Source organism: Ambystoma mexicanum, chromosome 10 (genome assembly GCF_040938575.1).
Source record: "Ambystoma mexicanum isolate Mex_15411 chromosome 10, UKY_AmexF1_1, whole genome shotgun sequence".
NCBI lineage: Eukaryota > Metazoa > Chordata > Amphibia > Caudata > Ambystomatidae > Ambystoma > Ambystoma mexicanum.
Window position 1 is genome coordinate 534,746,609 of NC_090932.1, and position 23,931 is coordinate 534,770,539.

General features: G+C 48.0%; 1 protein-coding gene across 2 annotated transcripts in view; it reads right to left on the bottom strand.

The window, feature by feature from the left end:
• HDLBP (high density lipoprotein binding protein) overlaps positions 1 to 23,931 on the bottom strand; it is an 829,415-nt gene that overhangs the window by 456,976 nt on the left and 348,508 nt on the right. The window lies entirely within an intron of this gene.

Genomic DNA, 23,931 nt, shown 5'->3' on the forward strand with positions numbered 1-23,931 from the left:
AAACAGCATAGTTGCTATGATGGCTCTAGTGGGGTGTGCTCTCGGCTGGCCTGGAAGAGGTCTGGCCAGACAATGACGGTGCATGAAAACAGCCTGTGAGACACCCAGCTATGAAAGCCTTAGGACAGAGCCTTCCCATCTCCCACCGGTCCACCACTGGTCCAAAACAGAAACAGCTGGGACATCTTCTGGAAAACCTCTGCGTGTGTCCCATTAAACTTCAAAGCACGAGCAACTTCAAGCTAAAGCAACGCTTTTTCAGCAGGCATAGAAAGGTTCAGGAAGGAAACTGGGAGAACCAAAGGCCCGGTGAGATGGACCCCTGAAGGAACCTTTGAAATAAAGGTGGGATGAGGCCAAAGCACCAACTTTGTAGCGTGAAAGGTCAAGTACAGCTGCTTGCTGGAGAGGGCCAGGATCTCCCCGACTCGACGAGGCGATGGGCACCAGAAAGCAGAGTTCAAGCAGAAAAACTTAAAAAGGGGCCCAATGCATTTGTTCAAGAAGCGGCCCCATGAGCTTGGTCAAAACTATGCTCAGCACCCAAACCGGGGCAGGAGCCTTCACCGGTATAAAAGTACTGAAGAGGCCCTTGAGGAACTCCTTGACGAGCCAGTGCAACCCCAGGGAGGGCCTGCCTGGTGCCCGGGTGCACCAATATATGGCAGCCAGATTAACCTTGGAGAGCGAGCTAGCCCAGCTTTGGAAAGTGAAAAAATAGTACGGGAGGAGCTGCAGAGCGGTTATCCGCAGAGGCATAATCTTCAGAGTCCTGCACCGCACTGTGAAGCGCTTCCATTTGTGATTAACAAGACAACTTGGAGGAAGCTCTGGGCTTGGCCAGAATCTTCTTGCACTCCATTGGCAGGTAATAGTGACCAAACTGTAGGGCTGCAGGAACCAGGCCGTGAGGCTCAGTGATGCTGGGCTCTAGTAGAGTATTGTTCCATTTTCTCTGAAGAGAAGTTCGGGAAGTGGAGGCAGTCAGATGGACTGATCCACTGAGCTGGAGAAGCACCAGATCTGCTGCAGCCACGCCAGCAAAATGAGGATCATCCTGCAATGGCAGCATGAGAGTGTGTTGACCACACGTAACAGGAGCGGAATCTGAGGGAAGGTATACAGGAAGAGCTCGTCCCACAGGTATGAGATGGCATCCCCCAGACTCCTCAGTTGGGGATACTGCTGGAAAAACACAGGCATTTGGAGTTGGCAGCTGTCACAAGAGGTCCATCTGGGGAGGACCCCACCTACGGAAGAGATGGCGTTGTCACTCGTAGCAGGACCTCAGCTACCTGCTGAGCGAGACTGCAATGGTGTTCTTGGTGCCAGGTGAAAAAGGACAAGTAACATGCCCTGAAGAATGGCCCAGCGCCACAGGGATTGGGCTTCCAAAGACAGAGCAGGAGAGTACGTCCCACCCTGCTTCCAGATGTACAACATGTTGGTGGTGTTGTCCATGAAGCTCTGAACCTCGTTCCCCTGTAACTGAGGCTGGAACGACGCGAGGGCCCAGAACACCACCTGGAGGTCGAGGACATTTATGTCCAGGTTCTCCTCCGTGAGCCGGAGGCCTCTGGGGTGAGACTGTCCTGTGTGGGTTTCCCAACCCTCAAACCAGGCGTCTGTGGTGATCAAGGCCTGGTATGGGGGGCTCCAAAAGGGAGCTGACGCACCGCCCACCAATGCAGAGAATGCAGGAATGCCCGATTGAGAGCAGTCTGTCCAAGTGCCTGGGACCTGTTGCCACCTGGCGTCTAGGAATTCCTGAGGCCATATATTGAGCCTGCAAAATGGGACCAGATGGATGCAGGAAGACATCAGACTTGATGGACCGGACTGTTGCGATTGACACCGCAAACAGCTGCTGAACTTTCCCTGGGATGGCCTTCACCTCCTTCCAAGGGGGTTGCCATACATGCGACAGTGTTGAGACGGGCACCAAGGAACAGAGCGTTCTGTGATGGCACCACACAGGACTTTAAATAATTGATGGAGACTCTGAGCTAAGTCTGACGGCGCATGGTCTTTGTTGTGTGCTGAGTCACCAGCAATTGAGAGCAGGCGCGAATGAGCCAGTCATCCAGATATGGGTAGACCTGTATGTCCTGGCGGTGTAGGTGCGCCACTACCAGGGCCAAGCATTTTGTGAACACCCTCTGAGCAGATTTCAGGCGACAGGGTTGGGGTCTTGAACTGGGAGTGCCGTTCCTAGACTACAAAACACAGGAACGATGAATGGGGATGAGGAAGTATGTGTTCTCCAGTTCCAGAGTTGCCAGAACATACCCCTCCTCCAGCAGGTCGAGCACATGCTGCAACAGCACCATCCTGAACTTTTCAGACTTCAAGTACTTGTTTAGGCGTGGTAAGTCTAGGATCAGTCGCCACCCTCCTGAGTTCTTCCATATTTGTAGTACACTTCTGAGCCTCAGAGGTGCTGCGGGACCAGCTCTATTGCCCCTTTTCTCAACATGGTCTGAACCTCCAGTAGCAGTTAGGCCATGTTAAGTTCATGCCGGAGAAACAGGAGGAATGAGAGGGCAACCGCCTTGAAATTCCAAAGCGTGCCCTTGCTGAAGAATGTCCAGCAACCATTTCCTGTGGTGATCTTTCTCCACCGCTCGACTAAGTTATATAGCTGGGGTGAGAAAGTGGGGGTGTGGCTCCACGGCCAGTTCAGGCCTGTTTGGGCATCTGTGTTCTGGCCTGCGGCCACAACGCTAGCCTCCACTGCCGTAGGCCTGGGAGCAGCCCCTATAGGCTATCTAGGTGGAGGAGCCGGAGGGCAGACGTTAAGGCGCTGGTTACCCCTAGAAAAACCTGGAAACTCTCCCACTCAGGGAACGAAAGGACAACCTCCCGATGCTGCAGTGTCCCCAGAAAACATGCCGTCTGTTGGTCTTGATAGCCTGGTAACCAACAAGCAGGTAGGCTGACCATCGACAGAGCAGGCAACGGACACCGACCCCTCCCCTAAATGAATCCCACAGCTGCTGCAACCTTTGAGGGAGCAGATGGTGCATGGTGTTAAGCCTGCTTTTCGATTTCCTCAGAAGGAGCTTCCTAAAAGGACAATACCTCTTCTCAGAGAGAGCACACTCATGGAACCTGCCGGACCTGGATGAGGCAGGATTGCGGCCAAAGTCAGCGTCAGTGGCCTTCTCCTGGTTGATCCAAGCCACTAAACTGCAGAGGCGATCCTTCCTGGTCTTCGTCTTTCTTAGAGAGGCACAGATCCACCCTACTGATGAGGTCCAACCAGACCAAAACACGTGTCTGGGGTTTCTGTTGGTACTCTTGTTCAGAGGAGAATTGCCTAGCATTTCGGTGCTGGACTGCCCCAGGGCAGGACAAAGACTGATATGTTTGGGTTATTTCTTCTCTGTGAAAGATAGTGAGCTAAACTCTGGGTAAGTCTCTCGTAACCAGGACTAATGTCTGGCAGAGGGACTCCCAGGACCCCCCCCCGTGTTAATTTGCATCTTCGACGAGAAACCACAGCAGATTTCGCATCCATCCCAGTCGCGATCTAGGTGAAGACAATGGCACTTGAGGTGCTGATCCTAGACAGGCCCTGAAGAGACCTTTTTTTAGCCACATCTGGCATGGTCAAGGTGAGATGCAGGCCCAAGCCTGGCCTGTCAATGTCACAGAAGATGCAACGATGGAATGATTATCTTGGCCAAAAACGGTCCCTGCTGCTGGTAGTCACAGTCTGCTGGTAGACAAAGAAGAGATAGGTTTGTTCTATCAAAATGATTTTTACAAAAACAGCAAAAAAGCCACAATTTGAGGAGTGAAGCACAAGGACTCGAAACATGCAGTAAAAATCTGATGGACACCAGGGAAAAATGTCATTGGCTGGGGCAGAAAAACAAGCAGTTTTCAGTCTAAAGCAAAATTGATTTCATTTTACTGAGGATTCCCAGCCTGACGACTGCGAATATTCATGGGCTTGTGAATCCGTGCAAGACCCCATGCTGGAAAATGTGCCAACCTTTGCTTTTCAACTTTATTTGCACAGTGTAGCAGAGGCCCACTTCAGAGTAGTGCTACAGGGAAAATGTTTCTCATTTGTCCAAACATCCCAGTTACTTTTGGGATGTTTACTGAGCAGGCTAGTGGCAGTTACCCTTTCTTTCCAAAATCCTTTGCCTAGTGCTAATCCATGCACCTTTACGTTGTACCTAAATAACACTAGGAGTACAATAAACTCAAAACGGTTGTTCCAATTGATACAAAACTAGTTTTCTAGGCCCTCTTCCTTCTCACATTGAAAATAGCCAAATGAGGGCATGTTCTTTTTTCAGAATCGATCTCTGGCTGAGGGCCAGTGCTTTGTTTGTGAATTTACTAACACTGTTTTGTAACGTTCTGGTTCCAAACCACATTTGAGCCATGGTATGTATGGTTGTTGAGCAAACTCAGCTGGTAGGCTTTCCCTTAATGATAGCTTCCTCCTATTTGAATGTTGTAGGTTGCATCCATAGGTGTGCGGCAAAGCTGCCAGCTGTAAATCTAGATAAAAAGGGGAGAACGTGGATCCATTGGTAGCCCCTGAAAGCAGAAGGAGCAACAGAGACCCACCAGAAAAATAAATGCTGCAACCAGCATTAGCCAACCCACCATAGCATTTCAATCCTGGGTCTTCAAATTGACTAGGATAGCAAACTGTGTTCCGTCCTTCACTGCTAATTATGCTTCCCACATAGAATTAGGGCTTCAATGTCTGTCGAACCAGTACATCATTGGATAAACAAGGTGGGAGTCAATTGCATTCCCTGGCTCAAAAGCATTTAAAAATGATTTGTATTACATTTTTGAAAAACAGCTTGATGACAACAGAAATAATTGATAGCGTAATACAGCTAAACATATCATAGGCTTAATCCTCCAATATATTGTTTTTGTCTCCCCGCCATATCTCCCTCACTGCCCCCCCCCATGCACCAGTCGGCATACACTCCCATAGTGTCTGATTAAGTCATGATGAGCCATCCGGGGTATCCGACGGCCTGGTGAGCAGGTAACTCTAGTAAGGTCCCAATATATCCCTAAAGTGTAGCACTGTATTCATTCGACGGTTAGGCAAGATTGTATGCAGTACCCTTTGGGTGCACTACAATAACCTTGACCTCCTGGCAATAAGGACCGAACCTTTGGTATAAGTCTGTACTACACAGGTTAGTAGTGTGGCTGAGCAACCAGGCTTATCGCAAGAGGGGTCAATGTGAGCAGTAATGTTGCGATACCGAGCTTCACAGTACAGTTATTCAAATGAACACTTACACTCAAGGTTTCTTGATAAAACAATTATTCATCTATTTCACAGTCAGTTGTATAAGCCTTCTTCAGAAGGGAGCAATATATAGATAACACTTATAATACACTTCAAAACACACTTGGTTTCTCTAAATCAGCTGATACCCATTGGGGATGGCACACAGACACTTCCTACAGCCTCACATGACTTAAATAGCTGGGACACTGTGGACATTGATTTATCACTGGTACGTTTAGAGCAATACTGAGTTAGGTGTAAAAGATCGAGAAATAAAACAAAGGTTAACACATAATTCATAAACAGGTAAGTACTTTTAAGAACCTTCCAAAGCAGAGAAAATTAACACTTTCCTGTGGGAAAGGCCAAAACACAAAGTCAGAGTTAAAGAGGAGTCTCTCAGGGAGCCAGGACAGCCAATGTTAATGGCACAATCTCAAGGGGAGTTGAAGATCTTCTTTGCAGGTAGGTAAAAAGTCTTGCACAATGTTTTTAGAAATTGTTGTAGAAAATAGAACACTTAAAAGCCACAAGCTGGGAGGCTTGTGAGGGGCAAAGCTTTAGCAACTCTGCAAGGTAACCAAGACAGGTCTCAACTGTCACACAAGTAAGGCTACACAACAAGAGGTAGGTTCTCAGACTTTACAGTACCTCTGGTTAGAAGAAATGGTTCCAGCAGTTCCTGTACAGCTCTGCAGACCCTGTTGCTCCTGAGCCTCAGTCGTGGGGACAAGAGGGAGGACGTTCGGGGACTCCTGCTATGCAATGGGAAGGTAAGCGGCAGCAATGGGCAAACTTCAATTCAGTGGTTCTTCAGTGTTTCAGCTCCTAGCGTTTGAGCGCAAATAGCAACACTGCGGTTCTCGGATAGCACTTCAGATTTTCCACACATCTGGGGTCCAGCACTGTTGAGGTCGCTCAGGCTTCTTCCTAGCGCTCGTTGTCCGACTTTAAAGCATCGCACACAATCTGGTGTTCCTCCCCCTGGAACTTCAGTTCCAGCAGCAGCAGTGGAAATACAACCAGCTTCGAGAGGATATCCAGACGAGCTTACTTTGGAGTGGATTGGTCCCACCAACTCAAAAAGGGACAAGTCGTCCTTGCAGGGCTTCTCTAGTCGAGGCAAATTCAGAATTTCAGCACAGCAGCAGGGCTTCACCGGGAAAACCAAACGGTCCAGGAGTTGCAGCAGGCGTCTCTTCCAAGTTCTTCTTCGGATTCCTTCGTCCAATGGTCGACTGCCATCCAAGCCAAAAAGCCTCGCCTTTTTTGCAGGTTTCTCCCATTCATTCCTGCCTAGCCGTCAATCACACCACAGGGTGGCTGTCCTTAATGGACAGCCAGCCGGCCAATCACCTTTGGGTGCATTCCTGTAACCAAGGGGATTAAGCACAGGGAGTTTCAGGCACCTCCCTCACTTCCTGACCCTCTGCCATACATTTTGGAGCCAGAGGGTACCTGGTTTGGCACGCAGAGTAAATCTCAAGAAGGACCTTCCCGACAAGAAATGGCGAAGAGACTGGGGCCATTTTGATGAAATGGGCACCCATGGGTGCCTTAGCGTCGCTGCGAATGCAGCCCGCGGTAAAAACATGCAATGGTAGTAAAAAGTAAACTACTGCCACCAGCCATTAATGGTGGAAAGGGTAACAAAAATGTTACATGAGAAACTAAACAAAGGGGATACTAAGTAACCCCTCCAGCACCCTATGGTAAGCTATTGTGTGCTGGGTCTAGAAAGTTACAGAATGTAAGTAAAGTAAATTTCACTTCACTGCTCTTGGAAACAGTATGTCACCAAGAGAATGTATTTAAACCTTTAGGAAATCTAAGAGACTGAAGGTGCTGTGTGTCACAATGTAAAATATAATCCATGGAGTTTGTCAGACCCCAAAGTCAAAAGCAACTTAGAAAACACATGGAATTAAAGTTCTAACTCCCAAAGTTCAGCAAAAGAGCTGTGGGTCTCTAAGGTGGGAGGAATTTAGCACACAACTGAAAATTCTCCCCAACATGGCCCAACAGTGCTTTTCTTCAACAAACTAACTTTGTGCAAGACTTTTTGCCATCTAAGAAGTGCCTCCACTCCATAGACTTTGCTACAATTGACTTTGGCTGTCCTGGCTCCCTGCAGACTCTTCTAGTCCAATGACTTTGATTCCAACTATCCCTCACGGGTGATACATTGGTTTTTTACTTATGTTTTTGACTCCCCTTTCCGGTTCCTTCCTCTGCCCTCACGCCCTATGCCCCCCCCTACCTCCCCTCGCCTCCCCTCCTCCACTCCCTCACTGCCGTCTGTCATTTTCTGGCACTACCCCAATTGCCGTCAGGCACAGTAATTCGTAGCCGCCAGTCTTAGCAGCCAACTCCCTCCCCCCCCTCATCCCCTCCCCTATACCTCTTTACTTCCCCAAGTACTTCCTCTTATCACCGGTCCCTTGACCATTGATAACAGCTCGTCCGTTCCCCCCCCCACCCGTTTCCCTTCTTTTCTCTCCCGCCCCCCCAGCACTATCTTGACAGTCATCGACCTGCTATTGATAGTCTCTTGTTTTGTTTTCTCTCCTCACCCCTTCACTCCTCTCCCCTCACCCCCCCTTCGTTCCCTTTCCTCTTGTCACTCTTGCACTGCAACAATTGTCATCAGGCATAGTAATGTTACTGCTGGTTCTGTCTCCATCCTTCCCCCTAACCCCCCTCCACTCCCTTACTGTTTCTATGTACTTGTGCCATCTGCTATGATAGCACATTTTTCACATTCTGTACGGTTTCAAGGACTTGTAAGAATGTACGTGTATTTCTCCCATGTTCCCTTCCTCCTTGAAACGCTTTGAAACACATTGTGTATAGGCGCTATACAAATATTCAATATTGTTGGGGAAGGTTTCATCTAGACTTCAGATTTGAAAAAAGTGCTCACATGCTTTGAGAACCCATTTAACCTTTTTCCTTCTTTAAACCTTTCCTGTTGACCAACCTCAGAATTCACAAAGTGCAAAAGTTATATGTAAATGCCATTACTGTCCTAGTTAGTGAAATCACCTCGGGGTGTAGGAAGTGTGTATAAAGCATCTCTAAAGAGTATCTACTTGCTTTGCCTTGATTCTGGGAACGTATTTTGAAGTGTATTTTCTTTTGTTGCACATTGTCCTTTTTAAAGAATGCTCATTTAAAACTGACCATTAAATAATTATTTTACTAGAAAACCTTGAGTGCAAGTGCTATTTGGATACTTGTGGATTTCGTTGCTACAGCTCTACAGCTCACATTTACTACTCTTGGGATAGATCTGGCTGCTCAGTCACTGTTAGGGAGAATTCTCTGCAATTTGCCAATTCCCTTCACCTTAGAGACATAGCCCCAGCAACTTCTCTGGATTTTGAGGACTTCTTTAGCTGGAGAGAGTGTGACCCTTTTTCCCCCACTCTGTCATGTATTTTTAATGCGTTATACTCTTGTGTTTTCTTTGGTTATGGAGTTTTAGACAACTCCATAGGCATCATCTTTTCATGTGTGCCACACAGTACACTCACTGCAGTGGCCAGGGAAAGTTTTCCCAGGGTTTAAATACCTTCTATGGGATAAACTACGATTTCCCAGAGAAAGTGAAATTGACTTTGTCTTTTCCAAATTCCTAGACCCAGCATACCCTATCTTACTATAGAGTGCTGGAGGGGTTACATAGTATCTCCTAGGATTAGATACTCAAGTAGCAATCAAATGCTAGCTTTTCCTCTCAAAATGGCTGGTGGCAGTGGTTTTACAACAAGCTACCATGATTTTTCCTGACTGCGAACACCGGTAGCGTTAAATGGCAGGAGCCATGTTTTTCAAGATGGCGCCCGAGTCCCCTCTAAAAATAGGTCCCGGTCTTCTTTTTTCGCCATTTCTTTGTGGTAAGGTCCTTCTATAGTTTTGCTCTGCGCGTCAAACCAGGTTTGGTCCCTTTGTTCCATCGACTTTGGCGGGCTTCAAGACTGAAGACCGCCTCTGGCACCAGACTGTCTGTAGTGGGCAGGAAGTGAGAAGGTGCCCGAAACTCCCTGTGCTTAGTCTTCTACGAAACGCAAATGGACTCTGGCATGATTGGCTGGCTGTCTGTCCGGCAAGGACAGCCAGCCTGCTGGGCGAGTGGCAGCTAGGCTGGAATGAATGGGAGGAAACTGGATAAAAGGCAAGTCTCCTGGCTTGGAAGGCAGATTCGACCACTGGAATGAAAGAACCAAAGACTAGCTTGAAGAGGACAGCTGCTGCAACTCCTTCACCATTGGTTTGCCCAGTGAAGCCCTGCTGCAGGTCCAAATAGCCAAGTTCATCTCGACAGAGAAGCCCCGAGAGGACAACTTCTCCCTTTGAGTTGCTGGGACCAATCAACTCAACAGGTAAGCCACCTGGATACCATTCTCGGAGCTGGTTGTCTTTTCCTCAGAGTGCTGCAGGAAACCTAATTTAAAGAAAGTTTGCAACCAGACAAAGCTTATCCCTGGCGACAGCTGTAGAGTTGAGTGTTCTGCTTGCTTTTTAAGATGTCTGCATGAGTAATTCTCAAATCCATGTTCATTCCACACTTAGTAACTCAACATGCAGAAAAGTTCTCAAATTGTAATGGCTGTTTTTACCAGGTTACTCACCGTAGTGACCACCTTACTCCTAGTCCATAGTCCCCTTTTTTCCATACTTGTGGGACATCTCTCCGTCCTGTGGGACGGGACCGGAGCACTTTGTAAAAAGCATCCAAATTTTTCCGAAAATGTGTCCTTCCTCTCTTTCCTGTGCGGGGCCCGGCGCGCAGCCGTAACCCCGCCCACCTTGGCTCTGCATCGCCCCTCAGTCCTTTTCTTTGCCAGGTCAGAGACCCATTACCAATACAGAGGAACCTTATTAGAGGGGATGGCGGGCGGGCATATGGAGGAAAAGGGACTATGGACTAGGAGTAAGGTGGTCACTACGGTGAGTAACCTGGTAATACTCCTACGTCCCTTCCCCTTTCCTCCATACTTGTGGGAGATTCCCAAGCACTTCTTACAGGAACTACAGGTGGATGGAAATACCCCTTACTGAAAAAGGTTCTTCAGCACAGCCTGACCAAACTGAGCATCAGCTCTAGAACTCATATCGAGGCAGTAATGCTTACAGAAAGCAGATGGAGAGGCCCAAGTAGCTGCCCTAGCGATGGACTCCCAGGGAACATACTTCTGAAAAGCAACCGCAGCTGCCTTGGCCCGCACCAGGTGTGCATGAATACCTTTAGGAGGTTTCAGCTTTTGGACAGTGAAAGACTCCATGATACAGGCGGCAATCCACCTAGAAATAGTTGCCTTAGACGCCTGTTTGCCTTGAGGGTTGCCGAAAGTCACAAAAAGTTGAGAATAACTTCTAAGCTCGGAAGTCCTATCCAGGTAGAACTTAAGAGCTCTTTGGACATGAAGACAGTGTAGAACCCTCTACGCCTCAGAGGCGAGGTTCGGAAAAAAGACCGGTAGGGAGATCGATTGATTCAAATGGAATTCGGTCACCACCTTCAGCAGAAAAGCCGGATTAGTTCGAAGGACTACCTTGTCCTTGTGAAAAACTAAGAAAGGATGCCCCACCGACAATGCCTGGAGCTCACCCACTCTCCTTGCCGATGTGACGGCGACCAAAAAGGACACTTTCCAAGACAAGTACTTGAGGTCCACAGTAGCCATCGGCTCAAAGGGTTTATGGCACAGCGCCGTCAGGACAACATTCAGGTCCCATGGCAGGTGCGGATTACGAACTGGAGGGTAAAGGCGTGTTAAACCAGCGAAATGCCTCTTTACCACTGGGTTAGCCAAAGAGTACGAACACTGAACCATAGAGAGATAAGCAGAGACCGCTGACAGGCAAGTCCTGCATGACAGAACATGAACCCCTGACTCTGCTAGGGAGGACACGAAGGACAACACCGCGTCAACCGTGGACTCCCCTTGGATCCAATTTCTTCTCTAGACACCAATGACAGAACCTGAACCATTTACTCTTGTACTGAGATCTGGTCGAAGGTTTTCTGGCTGCCTGGATAATACGCATGTCATCCGCAGACAAATTCAGATGCTCTAAAGACCTGAACTCCGGCACCAAGCCGCCAAGCTGAGCGATTGTGGCGAGGGGTACCACAGCTGCTGCTCCCCCTGGTGGAGAAGATCGGGAGTTACCGGTAACCTGATGGGCGGATAAACCGACAGGTGTTGGAGTTCTGAGAACCAAATCCTGGCCGGCCACCACGGGGCTATCAGTAGAAGAGAACAGTTCACCGAGTTCTTCAACTTCCAAATTGCCCGGTGAACTAGAGGCAGAGGCGGGAAGGCGTAAGCTCTCATGTTGTGCAATGGAATCGCTAGAGCATCCCCCAGAGAGGAGGCTCCCAGACCCCCTCTGAAGGCATACAGAGGAAGCTTCTTGTTCGCCGCCGTCGCAAAGAGGTCCACCTGCGGTGTGCCCCAGCGCGAGAAAATCCCTGAGAGGACCTCTGCCTTCAACTCCCACTCGTAGCGGACCACTGTCCGCTGGCTGAGGGCATCTGCTGTGACATTCAGCTGGCCCGGGTTGTGCACTGCAAGCAGCCAGACACCATGAAGCACGGCCCACTCCCAAATCTGGATGGACAGGTCCACGAGGGGAGGGGAGACTTCGTTCCTCCCTGCTTGTTGATGTAATACATTGACACCACATTGTCCGTTCTTATGCGGACCACTTTGTTGACGATGACCGGTCTGAACACCTTGAGCGCCAAGAAAATCGCCAGAAGCTCCAAATGGTTTATGTGCAGGAGTTTGTCCTGAGGCGACCAGAGGTCCGAGACCTGAAGAGAACTAACGTCGCACCCCACCCTAGGAGGGGGGAGTCTGTCGTGACCGTCACCATAGGGACCAGGTCCTGAAACCCCGCGCCCCTAGACAGATTGCTGAGAGATGACCACCAGTCCAGGTCTACTCTCATGGAATCCGGAATCATTATCCGCATGGAGTCTGGGTCCACTGCCTGACGCCATGAATTCCGAAGAGCCATCTGGGTCCGTCTCATTTTGAGACGAGCAAGATGAAGAGCCAGCACACACGGGGCCATGAGGCCCAGAAGCCTCTGGAACCACCAGGCCGACATACTCTCCGACTGCGCGCAAACATCTGACAAGTGGCCAACAGATCCGCCATTCTGTCCCCGGTCAGGTATACTCTGCAGTCGATCGTGTTCCAACAAAAACCCAGAAAAATCAGGTCCTGAGAGACCGTCATGGAGGATTTCCGCCAGTTCACCGACAGCCCAAGATGGAACAGGAGCTGAAGGAGAGACTGGAGGTTGCCCGCTGCCTCCAGCGGACAAGGGCTGCGTAGAAGCCAATCGTCCAAATAAGGATACACATGGATACACTGAAGACGAAGATAGGCCGCAATCACCGACATCATCTTCGTGAAGACACGCGGCGGCGAGCTGAGGCCAAAAGGAAGCACCCGAAACTGGAAGTGCTCCTCTCCCAAAGAGAAACGGAGGTACCTCCTGTGTGGAGCCCAAATCAGGATATGCATGTACGCATCCTGAAGGTCCACCACGCTGAGCCAATCGCCCGCCTGCAATGAGGAGCGAATCTGGCCGGGCGTGATCATCTTGAATTTCTCTTGGGGTAAGGAAAGATTGAACTGGGAAAGGTCTAGGATGGTGCGCAGGCCAGGCTGGTTGGGTTTGGGCACCGTAAACAGCCGGGAGTAGAAGCCCTCCCCTCGCTCCCCAAGGGGAACGGGTTCCACAGCTCTGAGGAGCAGAAGTTTCTGAACCTCGGCCTTGAGGGGGGTGAGCCCGATAGCTGAAAAGGAGGGTTGAGGGGTGGGGTATGGGGTAAAGGTAAGCGGAAGTCCGCCCGAGCGACTGACAAGACCCATCTGTCTTCTGTGATGGTCTGCCATGCCTCCCAATGAGACGCGATGCGTCCTCCCACCGGGGTCTCGTGCGAGCACGGAAAACCCTCATTTGGCAGGCTTATCGGTGGCGGTGCCACCAGAACCTGATGAGGAGGCTGAGGAGCGGGAGAAATACAGCGTACGCTGCTGTCTACGGCGGTTATTTCCCGCAGGAGTGTCCACTCTGCGCGATTTGCGGTCGAGGAAGCCCCTGAAACCAGAAGAAGGTCGACTCTGCGATAACGTCTCTGAGGTTTGAAATGAGCTTTCACCAGAACAGACAATGATTTAGCCGTCTGAGTGCTATCCTGGGTTTTGGTGAGCTCTACATCAGTAGAAGAATGAAAAAGCTCCTTACCATCGAATGGAAGGTCCAAAACCTTGTCTTGCACTTCCTTCGAAAACTTAGTGGCATGCAACCACGCTTGCCTCGAGGTATCAACCCTGAGCATCATGCCCCGAGCCGAGGTGTCTACGTGATGAGCCGCAGCCTCCAGGAGATCCTGGGCCAAGACCCTGGCATCGGAAAGGCCATCTCTGAAATCTTCCAACTTCTCGACCGGAATGTGCTCCTCAAACTCCGACAGACCTTTCCACATCCGCATGTTAGCTCCTGCCAAAATCAATTCGGCATTGGCCTGCCTGAGGTGCAAGGCCGAATTGGCAAAGATTTTCTTCCCTAGGGAGTCCAGGAGCTTGTCCTCCTTTCCCAAGACCTGAGTAGCCGTCGCGGAAGAGGATGCTGCAGGTCTGGACTGCAACGTGGCCGCAGCCACCACTGTGGAGGAGGGAGGCGGACAAGACGACAAGGCCACTTCCTCCGAAGTGTGCAGCCTGTACCTCACGTCAATCTTTCTATTGACGAAAAGTCCCGAGTGTGGCTTCTCCCAGACTCTTCGGACCGCAGCCAAAACATCCTTCTGCAGGAAAAGGCCGGTACGCTCCAAAGGAGACAGGGTGAACGCCCCAGAAAGCACGCCCTCCTGTGGAGCAGGTGCCTAGGGAACCGGGACATCTAAGAAATTCATCATGTCCAGTACCCGGTCATGAAAAGCTCTAACAGAGCGGGGAAGGTCCTCGCTGTCCTGCTCGCCTTGAGGGTCATCTGACAGGTCAGGATCCTGCTGAACCGTGTCAGGCACTGCCTTGTCCACTGGGGACAACGGTGGCAAAGGGGGAAGAGCAGGGGCAGGCACCACGGGCAAAGGAGGCATCGGCGGAACCACCAGAGGAACGGGTGGAGCCGGAAGCGCTGGTGGACAAATTTCCTTAAAAAGCCCTTTGAAATACTCCCTCATGGGGTCGGTGCGCATAAGCACTTGAAATTTACCGAAAAAAGCGCCCTCAGGCGATTGCTTCGGAACCTGAGGAGGCCTCTCATGAGGTGGACAAATCCAGGGACGTAACTGAGAAGGGTGCCACGCCGGGCCCTCTGCCGACGTATCCACATAAATCAAAGGGGCCGCCCCTGCAGGCAACGAAACTGTGCGGAAGAGGCATCCGGGCGTTCCAATCATTAACAGGCCGGTAAGGATACGCACAAGTGACCTTATGTTCACCCAAGGGACCGAACCCTACACCAGAGGCCGATGGTGTAGTTGTAGGAGTAGTACCTAAAATGGCCGCCGTGGTCGTGGCGGGAATGACCGCCATTTGGTCTTCATCTGAGGGGGAACTGCGGCACCTGAGGAGGTGAGGAGGTGAGGCAGGGGTCCCCGTCGATGGATCAGGGGTCTTAATTTTAGCCTTAACATAAGGAACCTCGGCAGAGCCGGTACTGTGAGGCCTGGAATGTTTCTGCGACATACCAACTGCCAACTGAGCCTTCGAAGGAAGGACCTTGGCACTGCCGGTAAAAGAAGAACCTTGCTTCTTTGCCCTCTCAACATATCTGGTATCACCACAAGAGCGGGAACGGTGAGAAACCGCTTTCACCGACAGGGCCCTGCCCGGCCCCTCAGAACTGCTGGTAGCCTTAGCCTCTGTACGAGGGACCTCGGGCGTAGGCCCGGTAATAGCCTTATCGGCACGGGCCTCGAACATCCGTTCGGTAAACACAAGCCCAGCCAAGGCCTCGGGGCGCACCCCGGTCTTGTTTTTAAGGGAAGCCGAAAGAGGCCTCAGAGCAAGCTCCGGTACCCTGTTACTCAGCAGTACTGGGTCTACACACAGCCCCCACAGGAGGGGCCTCGGAAGTTACTCCGATGTACACAGGCCCCTTACGGAGACCCTCAGAGAAAACTCTGGTAGAATTATTAGGCCCGACAGGCACCTCAGGGCGAACCCCGGTGACAGAGCGGTCAACGCCCCTCCCGGTTCAAGAGGAACCCAGGAAGGTATCCCTCGGCCGGGGTGCTCTGAAAACTAAAGAACTTACCGGGTGTTTCTTCTTCTCGTCGATGAACGCCTGAAAATGAGATGGAGGAGCGAGTCGGACCACCTCCTCCCACCGTTCCAACCGACGTTGAAGAGCCCAGACCGAAAGGGAGTCACAGTAAAAACAGGAGTCCCAGCGGTGTTCCGGACCCAAACACTCTAAACAAAGAGGATGGGGATCCGCCCTCGCGAAGCGACGATGACATGAAGAGCAGTCTGGAAAGTCTAATTTAAAAGACTGACAGACTAGAAGACGAACGCTAGCGAGAGCCAGAGAGGAAAACAGGGAAGAAAATCTTCCGAGGATGCAAGTGCGTCCGGCCCGGATCGAGCGGAGAAAAGGACTGAGGGGCGATGCGCAGGAAAGGGAGGAAGGACACATTTTTGGAAAAATTTGGATGATTTTTACAAAGTGCTCCGGTCCCATCCCACAGGACGGAGAGATGTCCCACAAGTATGGAGGAAAGGGGACGGGACGTAGGAGTATTCTAGTTTTTAGTTTCCACGCACTCTCACTCTCGACACGTGTTTCCCCATTGCTTTAAACAATGGTTCTTCAGGAGAGCATATGCTGGTCAAATTATCATCCTATATAGATCCTTCATAAAAACCCTTTTAAAGGTGTATTCACTTTTTCCATGTTTGTTTTATTTTTCAATCAATTAATTTCCTTGACCGTAAGGTTTTTAGTAATATTCTGCAGTATTCAGCTCTCTGCTGAAAATTCTTACCAAATTCTTGATTTTCTATGGATTTCTCCTTTAAATACGTCCTTCCTGGTTCTGGTGTTCCAACATAGTGCTGCAGAATTTTCAGCAGAGCTGAATATTGCAGAATATTACTAAAAACCTTACGGTCAAGGAATATATAGGATGTTAATTTGAGTGTGGAAAGAACACTTGGATAATGGAATTATAGATGTGAAGATAACATGTGAAACTTAAAATAAACAGCATTACAGAACAGCAGCATTGTATTGAAGACCTCTCTTTTCTACTTTTGTTCTATTTTTGTTCTTTTTCTTTTTGAAAATTTGACAATTGAATTCATGACTCGAATACTCACCGCACTAAATTTACCTAAAAAGGTTGGCGCATTTGAGTAAAACTGTATATCTCACATCAACCTACTTTCTAATTGCTGCAGGAAACCGAATAACCAGGGAGACAGACCAGTTTGGGTGCTTTACTACAGCTACCGGAATTGAAGATTTACCAAGTGCCCGCTTTGACCAGTCCCAGCGCAGGGGTCCCCCCCCCCTTCCCACCTGACGTCCTCCCTCTTGTCCCCACGAGTGAGGCTCAGGAACAGCGAGATCTGCAGGAACTGCCAGGAACAGAGGTCTTCAGCTGCATCTTTTTCTTCATTTGAAAGATACTGTGAAACGAGACTGGGAGTACTTACCGGTGAAAGTGCTTGAAATGTTTGCAACTAGCAGGCCTAATCAGCTTGTGACCCAACAAATAATTCTACTGCTTACAAACTACTTCTAAGAACTTCTACAGAGACTATACCGTTTACTTGCCAGAACCGCTTTTACCTATCCAAGACTTTAGCCCATTGACTTTGGCCTAGCCAATTGAATTGACTCTTCTGGTGAACTCAAAGTATCTGCACGGTCTAAGAAATTGTAATTCTTTTATGTTCTAAACCTATTCCTTTTAGCTCCTCCGAAGTATTCTGAATGCCATTTTGCTCCTCCTTCAAAGTAGTTTGAATGCCTCACAAACTTAACGAGTACAGTATTGAAGTAAATTGATGCATGATATTGAACTGCCTCCTTCTAGTGAATGTTTTATAACTGACTGTTCAATAAATTGATAAGTGTTTAACCAAGAAACCTTGAGTGTAAGAGTGTATTTGAACACCTGTGATTGTAGACCTCTGTGTAACATCTTTACAGCTCACATTCCCTCTTGAGATAAGCCTGACTGCTCAGCTCCCCTACCAAAAACTGTAGTACAGACTTATACCAAAGGTTGGTTTTGATTACACATGTAGTCTTAGTTGTTTGTAGTGGTCCCAAAGGGTACTGCATACAAACTACCACACAAGTTGATTGTGTGACTGTTGGGCAAAGACCTATACCAATAGGTGGGTTACCTACTACCATAAGGACAAGGGTGGTGTAGTCTCCCAAAGGGTTACTACTCCAATTCTTGCCTAACAAGTTAAACTTCAGGCATCTTCGAAGAATTTGAATAGTTTATGGCCCTCCTGGGCACGTATCTAACCAGTTTTTAGATCATTTTGCCCAGTTGGCTGCTGACCTCTCTCTGACATTCTAACTTCGTCATCCTGGGTGATTTTAATCTTCACCCCAACACTCCTAATGACCAACAAGCCAACAGACATCTCTGTTTTGGCAGACTGTACTTTCACTCTGAGAAATTGCAGCCCTACCCATGTGGGGGGGTAACCAGCTAGATTTATTTTTTTCTGATTGAGGGACTTTATGTATATCCGGCCCCCTACCTCCCTGGCCCTTGGCATGGTCCGACCACTACCTACTGCCGTTCTCCCTCTCGCTTTCTAGACCTAAACAAAGGTCATTAGCTGTATCCCAGATCCGCCGAGACTGGACATGGGTCTGGTCAGAATAACAGATTCGATTATCACCCTTACCTGCATTGGAATAGTTAATGAAACTAAAAACCCATGTAGTGCCCCGATTAATGCTGACTGAAACACTGCCGGCAGGCTGTAAGGAAGGGGCACACCTATTTCAACCCCTTTGAAAATCTTGTTCATTTTACGGAGCGCATTCTTACTACATCCTGCTCTACTAGAGAATTGTTTTGAGCGACCAAGGAGCTGACTACTCCTACACGGGCTTCCTTAAAGATACTGCAAATTCCGGCTAATTGCGATTGCATTGGTTCCTTTTTTAGGGATAAAATTTGCAATCTTTCAGAACTGAAATCTAGGAAGGCCGGCTCTGCGATCCCTACAAACCTCGCCCCCCCTATCCCCTGGGTTTAAATTATGCCACGAAAGAGAGACACCTGAGTGCATTCCATTTCAGTACAGTGACAGACAACTCTCCAAGCTGCTTCCAACAACTGTATTTCCCTGTTCATCGCTGCACTCCATGACTCTTTCTACAGGGCATATTCCTGAGCCCCTTAAACACGCACTGATTTTAGAAATCTTTCTAATAACTCCCTTTCCGAAAAGCTTTAAAAAAAACATGTTTTAGTACCTGCTGTTTAGTGGCTTCTCTCTTACTCTTGATGCGTTGCGGTCTTTGTTGCACTAAATGCCTATACAATTACTTTACAGTATGTCAAGGGTAGTGAACCCTAGCAGTTGTGCAGTGACACTCAGTTAAGGAATCGCTTAGTACACCAACCTGCAAGTATATATTTAATTCAAGGATCAGTAGACCCCTCTAACCACATTCAGGATAACAGTTATACTAGGCGAATAATACCTTTTGGTGTAATAATTACAATTACTTATCAGCTCAGTGGAACACAGACTAAGGTAAGCAAGAACTATATAGACCAATTTAGGATTGCTCCAGGCAGAATAAGGTCAGCTACACCTACAGAACACTTTAAGAATGGCACACAGATATTCTAGGCAGGTAAAACCTATCCTTGTAATATACTATTACTTATTTATTTAGTATCATAGTCAACAAAATTGTTACTTTTAATACAAGTCACTGTTAGGCAGAATTGCATGCAGTACCCTCTGGGACCACCGCACACAATAAGGACTACAGGTGTAAGCAAGACCAATCTTTGGTATAGGTCTGTACCATACAGTTTGTTGTTAGCGAGCTGAGCAGCCAGGCTCATCTGAAGAGTGAATATGAGCAGTACACGTTGTTACACAAAGGCCTTTCAATCACAGTGGTTCAAGTAGACACTTATACTCAAGGTTTCTTGGTGACACTTAGTAATTTATTACACATTCATTTAGAGACCATTTCACTATAAGAAGACAAAATTATACACCAATCCACTTCAATACAAAACTAAGTTTTGAGACAGTTTGAGCTCCCCTGAAATAGGAGTAAAATGGCAGTTCAATTAATTAGCAGTGAGCAAAAAGGACAAAATTAAGTAAATTAGAACATACTTTCTAGGCAGTGCAAATAGTTTCATTTCACCAGAAGAGTTCAATTCAAGTCAATAGGCCAGGCTAAAGTCAATGGGCTAGTGTTCTGGATAGTAAAGAGCAGTTCTGGTATCAAACGGTAAAGTCTTTGCAAATGTTCTTAGAAGTAGTTTAGGAAAAAACAGAATAATTTGTGGGGTCACAAGCTAATTGGGAAAGTTTCACAAACTTTCTCCGTGAGAGGGGCTTTCTCTCAATCGGGTTGGCACAGTATATTTGTATGAAGAAACAAATGCTGCTGAAGTCGGAGTTCCTGGCAGATGCTGCAGATCTCGCTGTTCCTGAGCCTCAGTCGTGGGGACAAGAGGGAGGACGTCGGGGGACTCCTGGACTGCACGGGATTGTCAAAGAAAGCAAACTAAATGGAGTCTCTTCAGTTCCAGTAGTTGTAGCTTCAAGAACACAAGCTGGTGTCCCTCTCTCTGGGTAATCCTAATCAGCTTTGAGAATGGTATCCAGGTGTCTTATGAGTTGATTGGGCCCACCAACTCAGAGGAAGAAGTCGTCCTTGTAGGAGCTTCTCTGTTGAATGGAGTTTGGCAATTTGGACCTGCAGCAGGGCTTCACCGGTCAAACCAACGGTCCAGGGGTTGCAGCAGCCGTCCTCTTCCAGCTCGTCTTCGGTTCTTTCGTTCCAGTGGTCGACTCTGCCTTCCAGTCCTGGAGACTCGTCTTTTAAACAGTTTGCTCCCATTCATTCAAGACTAGCTGCCACTCACCCAGTAGGGTGGCTGTCCTTGCCAGACAGTTAGCCAGCCAATAACGCCAGAGTGCATTTGGGTCTCCTAGGAGACTAAGCAAAGGGAGTTCCGAGCACTTCCCTCACTTCCTGCCCACCGCAGACACTCAAGACCCCAAACGCGGTTTTCAGTCCTGAAACCCGCCAAAAGGCACACGAACAAAGGGACCAAACCTGGATTGGCACACAGAGACAAACACTAGAAGGACCTTTCCAAAAAGAAATGGCGAAAAAAGAAGACCGGACCTCTTTAAACAAAGGGGTTTAAGGCGCCATCTTGAAAAACATGGCTCCCGTGATTTTTACGGTGTTCACGGTCGGGGAAAATCATGGCAGTTCGTAGAAAAACCACAGCCAGCAGCCTTTTAAATAGGAAAGGGTAGCATTTGACTGCTAGATGAGTATTTAGACACTGGATACTAGGCAACACCTCCAGCACTCCTTTGTAAGATGGTGTGTGCTGGGTCTATACATTTGGAAAAGACTAGTAACGTCAATTTCACTTTAAATTCTCTGGGAAACAGAAGTTTATCCCAGAGAAGGTATTTAAACCTTTGGGAGTCTAAAAAGAGAACCCTGTGTCACTGCAATGAGGGTGCTGTGTAACACACATGAAAAGATGCCTTCTGGAGCCATCTTAAAACTCCAAAGTCAAAGAACACAAATGTAAAACACACATCAAAATACATAAGAGTGGAAAAAAGGCTCACACTCTTTCGGGGAAAAGAATCAAGTCCTCAAAAATCCAGCAAAGTCGCTGGGGGTCTCTAAGGTGAAGGGAATTAGCACATTTATGAGAATTCTCCCTAACAGTCGCCCAGACATAAAATATTCAAACAATTCATGTTAAGCTAGAATAAAATTCCCAATCTACACATTCTGTGCAACCATAAAACCTACAGTGCAAATAGTTCCAACAATGCATAATCCAACAACAATGTCCACCCAGAACCTTTCCACACTTGCCCTCAAGTGAATTTAAAATGTCGAAAATGTTCCTCCACAGTTCAGTGAGGAACATAATGCATCCTTCAGGTGTCCAAACATCAAAAAAACACCACTTTCCTCAGAGATGGATGCATCGAGTCCTGCAGCATGAATTGCTTTTCCACTTAAACTTGCCAGAACAAAACATTCACAAATAAGGTGAAACTAAGTCTCCAGTTCTACACCTAACAGGCATCGGCGTCACTTCTATGGATCTTCAACCATGCACTGGTAATTTCCAAAATGTTAACAGTTGAACTTCAATCTCATAATCCCAAACTATTTAATTCCCTACAAAATGATGAATATACGTCGGAAAATTCTCTCATTCCATTATATACAAGGTAAACCTGCTTGCATATGATTTGGTGGCTAAATTGACCAACAATTGCTCTGTCAATTATCCCATCAACACTCATCATTTGTTTATAGAAAACCTGGGACAAACCGAAGGGGTGTACTGTAAGTCTGCCATTCCATTTGTCTGCCACCAGCTTTATTTGACTGAGAACACTGGACTGCATAAACAAAATTCTGCTTGTGAAAACATTGGAAGAGCCAGCCCATAAGAGGCACTTGAAGCATTGGCCATTTTACAGTGAATGTTTAGGCAGTTCAGTTAAACATGAAAATTCCAAATAGGTAATTTCAAAGGAAGTATATGTGGGTAGTCTTAAAAGTCTCTTTAGAATGCCAAATTACAATCTGGTGATCTCGATCTGCAGACCCATGGCCCAAATATCTGCTGAATAAACAACAACCAGCAAAATCTTAGTACAATACAGCTGGATCAGGATTCCAATAGAGTACCCTCCTCCGTGTGCCAAGGAGTCAAGACCACTGATAAGATGGGCTGCTTCAATCCTCAGTTTCTCCAAATGTTCCGAACCTTTAAGATGACAACTCAAAGTCAAACCCAAGTAGGTATATTTGGTGACTTCAATTATTTTCCCATCCATCTGCCATTTAAAGCGAACAGGCCCTCTACCTTGTTTATTACACACCATGACTTTGGTCTTGGTTGCATTTACTCTTAAGGAATTAATTGTTGAGTATGCATGGAGATCGCTTAAGACAGCCTGTAAACCTCCTAGGGTCAGATCTAATAAGACAAGGTCATCAGTGTACACCATCAACAGCTGAACTCCCAATTTGGGCGGAATGCACTAAGGGTGCACAAGCCCTCCCCCCCGCCCGCTGCATATCTAATAAAAATTAACAATATGGGGACTAGGATACACCCCTGCTTGACCCCCGTGTGTCCCAATCCAACTTGACACCCCCCTGCACTCCCCCCCCCCCCCCACCAGTGTCCGTCCAGCCACACTTCAACTAAAGTGTATTCATGTAGTAGGACAATTATTTTGAGCAAGCCTGGTGGAATGCCCAGGCTGGCCAGTTTTCCCCCCCAATCAGCTGTGCTGTTAACAATAAAAGCAGCATGCAAAGGCCCCTTTCGTATGAACCATGCCTGTTGAATGGTGGTCACCAGTGCAAGACCATTATTGGTAGTAGCACAACCTTTACGAGGGCCAGTGTCGTTTAAAGGAATTAAGCTGTTATCTGCCCACGTGCGCTACCCCTCCAGGAGTATCCTCGCAAAAATCTCCACTGCAGCATACAAAATTGCTGGTGTGGGACTTCAGAATACTTATTTCTTGGTATTAGGTAACCCACCTTTTAATATAGGCCTGTACTACTCAAGTTGGCAGAGTGACTGAGCAGCTAGGCTGATTTTAGGAATAAAAGGAACAGGTTATTTACCTTTAACTGTTCTCCTGCATGGGTCTGGCATGGATTCACATGTTCATGAATATTCCCAGTCAGGCTGGGAATCTTCGGCAAAATAAAAAATAAAAAAAAAAGTTTCACTTTCCATTGCAAACTGTTCTTTCTCCTATAAGCCAATCACTGAGCTCTGAGTCATACTGCCCGCAGCCAATGACTTCCCTCTCCCTAAGCCCCTCCTCTGGCAACCATCTTCAGATTTGGTAGCACTTAAGCCGCAGAGAAGCAGGAGGGAGGGTTCGCATGCAAATCCATGCCAGACCCATGCTGGAGAAAATCAGTTACAGATAAGTAACTTGTTCCTTCTCCAGCATGGGGTCTGGCATGGATTCAGATGCTCATGAATAAAGAATACATAGCAGTACATACATACACAACCACGGGAACTGGCAAGGCTCAACAGAAGCAATACCTCCTCACCAGGCTCACCTTCAAGCAAACAGATTGCGTAGCACTGCTTGGCCGACTCTGGAATCCCTGTCGACACGGGATAATTTCATGAAGGTGTGCATAGACATCCACGTAGCAGCCCTGCATATGTCCAGCAGGGGCACAGACAGGAACGCCACTGTTGCAGCGTCCCTATGGTAGAAAGGGCTCTTAGACGGCCAGGCATTGGTCGGTTTGCCAACCGGTGACAATGAGTGATGCAGCCAGAGAGCCGCCTGGAGATGGAATCCTTAGACAAGGCCTTCCCATGGTTCACAGGACAA